This window comes from Kryptolebias marmoratus, linkage group LG15 (genome assembly GCF_001649575.2).
Source record: "Kryptolebias marmoratus isolate JLee-2015 linkage group LG15, ASM164957v2, whole genome shotgun sequence".
Taxonomy (NCBI): Eukaryota; Metazoa; Chordata; class Actinopteri; order Cyprinodontiformes; family Rivulidae; genus Kryptolebias; species Kryptolebias marmoratus.
Genome location: NC_051444.1, coordinates 24,916,292 through 24,920,187, shown reverse-complemented (window position 1 = coordinate 24,920,187; position 3,896 = coordinate 24,916,292). Strand labels below are relative to the sequence as shown.

General features: G+C 39.9%; 1 long non-coding RNA gene across 1 annotated transcript in view; it reads left to right on the top strand.

The window, feature by feature from the left end:
• LOC119617740 overlaps positions 1-3,515 on the top strand; it is a 64,998-nt gene extending 61,483 nt beyond the window's left edge. Inside the window, exon 2 of the long non-coding RNA XR_005234132.1 lies at positions 125-3,515. This is a non-coding gene — a long non-coding RNA (uncharacterized LOC119617740). The remainder of the gene's footprint in view (positions 1-124) is intronic.
• The last annotated feature ends 381 nt before the right edge of the window (positions 3,516-3,896 follow it).

Genomic DNA, 3,896 nt, shown 5'->3' with positions numbered 1-3,896 from the left:
GGTGGTGGGGGGTGGGGGGTGGGGGGCGCACTCGCATGGTTCCTTTGGGTCTAATCGATGGTGGTGTTTCCTCAAGGATGATGACAACCTTCCAACCCATTTCCCATGTCTTTCTTTGTTGCAGCGCTGCCAGGAGAAGGAGTACCCTCCACCACCACCACCCCTCGTCCCCCCTCACTGCTCTGGAAAAATGCAGAAAACAAGCAAAACATTGTGACCGGTCAACCTAAAGCACTAACGGAACCCTGAAAAAGCAACAACCCCGAGCGGGACTTTGGACACGTTTCGGAGGAGCGGAGCTGCTCGCTGCTGTACTGTGTCGGTAAACAAACTGTGGATGGGCTCAGACTGGAGTTGTGGGAGAAAAAAAACAAGAGTAAGTCGTGACCCAAAACTATTGCCTTAATTACAACACATATATAAATGTATGAAGTGACAATACTAAGAGACTTATAAAAGATGTTTTTTTTTTCGTGTGGAAAAAAAAAGTGTCTTGTAAGGAACAGATGTGAATATTTTAATATGATAGAGATAATGTTTGGTTGTAATGTCAACACTATGTTTTAGCTGGGTCGGCTTCGTAGATGTCATCGGTTACTAAACGGCGAGTTTGCTCTCTGCTACCCCGCAGCCAGCACAGCGACTTTATCTCTTTTTATTTCGGTTGGTTTCTCGCGAGTCGCTCGCTCAAACGCTGGCGATCGACATTCATGACACTCCTCACTCGGAGGGAGCGGAGCGGACGGCACACCAAAACCCACCGGAAGAGATGCGTTTTTACATTAAAAATCCACTTTCGCTAAAGCAAAGATGTCAGAAACATAAACATCCATCGCAAGTGTCCGCCACACTCACTTTTCTATCGCGGCGACGCAGCAGATACGAAACTCGGGGTGCTCTCACCGCACGAGAATTCTCAAAAACTACTTTAGGTTTTACTTTTCTTATATAATTCTTTTTTTTTTTTCCCTCAGATGCAAATTTAGAGCTGACCTGCTGCTTTGTTGTTTTCACTCTGAATTTAACTGTATGCAAAAGTAACATGGATGTGTGTGTTCTCTATTTTTTTAAATCTAGCCTTGATAATTACATAACCAAAGGTGAAACCCTAAATTTATTGTATGTTGTGGAAAAAAAAGCAAACAAAAAAAACACTTCTGTTGTGATATAGATCCACATCGAATAGGGGAGGGGGAATATGTAAATATCAGACGTTTCTACTTGTGTGTCCGAAGGTGTGTTGCAGATAGACTTTTTACTTTCTTTGACTGTTATGACCATCAAGCATATTAATCTGTGTTTGGTTTGTCCTCGCTGATACAATCATGTTTCTTATATTGTTATGAATGCTGCTCAAACTTTTCTTCACTGTCGTGTTTTTATAAAATTTCTTTGGTTCTGTTTCCTTTGGTTTCACATTTCCATAAAAAAAAAAAACATTTAATGTTTTATTTTTGTGCACATGCAGTTGGACCTGAGGTTGCGGATGTTGTCCGTGCGGCTGCATTAGAGAAGCGTTGGACCTACTTGTGTTTCTTAGACCTGAAATGTTGCCTGCAAACGAAACAATTAGTAAAGTTCGCTGACTTGCCAGTAGTAGTGAGTGATCGCTCATATTTTTATGAAGACAGTGTTTTATTTTCCTATATTTCCCTTTTTAAATCACTTTTTACATGCTGTGTTAGCAGTTACGGCAATCGAAAGCTTGAAATTAGACTTCTTGATCTTAGTGTTGAACATCCGAAGTTCACAATGCCGCTCTTTCCGAAAAATGTGTGTCTGTAAGTACCACCTAAATAGCATCCCTCAGAAAACAAATGCTTACCTTAATGTTCCAAATGTTTCCTTAGTGTCAAAAACCTTGTAACCGAGTAATAGTTTTAAAATAAATGTTTTTAGGGAAGATGTTTTTATTGAGACGCTGGAAACACAAATCATGTCTGTTGCTTGTGATTCCCAGCATTTCAGCGGGACCGTCGGTACAGTTCACTTTAGTGACTGATAAACCTGCAAATATGTGACTATATAAAGGGAGGTAACACAAGAGAGGCGAGAGTTAACGGAAAACGAAACATGAAAGCGACGAGAGACAGGGATTTATTAGATCAAGTTGTTGCTGCCACTTGAAACAAACTTCCTGTAGAAATAAAGATAATGTAAATAATAAGTCTTAGTCCAGAAATACTTGGATCATAAAGGCTGAGCAAACCAAGCAAAATGAACAAATTTCACAAGAACTGTTGAGGACACTTGGGTGGTTATGATAAGTCTATTTTCATTTTATTGTCCTAAGAGTTCAGTAAATGCTTGGAGTCGGACGCGTCACTCGTGCACAAATAAAATTACATCTCATAGCGGTGAGCATTAAGCCTGTATTTCACCAGGCTGCCATTTTTGCATAGCTGTGGGAGCGTGTTTCAGTTTGGGGGGTGCTGTGAGCATAAATAAATAAATAAAATTTTTGTTAGTTTTGGGCGGTTGTAAAAAAGCAGTGCTTGTTTCTAACTCAAAAATATCAAAATAGTGGAATTTAAACACGTGGAGCACTGATGAAATCTGCTTTTGTTGATTTAAAAAAAAAAAACAACTTTTGGACACACATGTCTCTTTGACATCTATCATCTATCAAAGGGTGCTGCAGCACCCTCCTCACCCGGGCTTCCCACAGCCTTGCTTGCGGTGCTATTGACAAATTTCAAATGGCATTTGCAATGGAGTTTCCAAATGTCTCAAGACATTCAAAAAGGTTCTCGATTTACAGTCACAGGGCCTCTGAATAACTTTGAACATGTTTGAAAATGCTGGGGGACAAATTAAATTGATCCCAGAGTCATCATGGGTGTCTGGAACTCGTCTCGAATCCTTCTCAGTTTAGTTTTTGTACTCCTAGAATGCTAAAGCAGTTTTTGTTTGCACAGCCGTGCAGTTCAGGGTAACTCTAGGCAAAAATTTGTCAATTTTTTCGCAATTTTTATGTCTTTAACTCGTCCCCCAACAGTCGCAGCTCAGTGAGATGAAGTGTTGGATGTGTTGGGAGACACATTTGGTCTTTGAGCAGAACCAGTGCAGCTGTTTCCTACGTTCTAGTCTTCTAGCTAAGCTAACCTTCAACCGGAATGGAGAAAACTTTCACACTTTCAACCATTTTCAATTATTTTTTCAAGACAAAATGAGAAGTGTGCAAAAAGTGCATTCCAAGAAGCAATTATGTTACTGAGCTTGTCATGTTGCTCACCTTAAGCGTGCGTTTTTCATCACCTGCAGGGGCTTTGACAGCAAAACCTGCATCAGCACTAGATGAGGGGAATGCGAGGGGCCTGAACCAGAGAGTTTAATCCGAACATTATCTTACAGGCTGCTCAGGAACCTGAGCTTTAGCTAAACTGTCACACCAACACTACATTGTTGCTGGAAGCTACTTAACTGAGTTATTTTAAGGCACAAATGAATCAGCTACAGCTTAGTTTCACAACAACAACAAAAAAAAAAACATTAATTCACAGGTTGGTGTACTGCAAAAACAAGATGAAACCGAGAAAAGATCATCGAGGCCATTAGATCCGATCAATCAGAACAAACAAACAGCAGCCTCTAAGGGATTTATCTGTGAACTGAAATCATTATTAGATCTGGGTCTGCACGTATACGAGGCTCACGTAGGCCTGCTTTAAAAAGGAGTTATCGAGGAGTCAGAAAAAGAAAAAGATAATAACAAAGCTCTATAGACATCGATTAGATTGATACAAACTGTGTATTGCATTAAGAAGAAGCAGTAAAATGAACACCTAAGACAGAAAACTCTAAAGGGAAAAATCCTGCTATATTATCTTGCAGATGTTAAATCAATCAGTAATAATGTTGAGGATAAATAGATGTTTAAAAAATAGATATTTGTT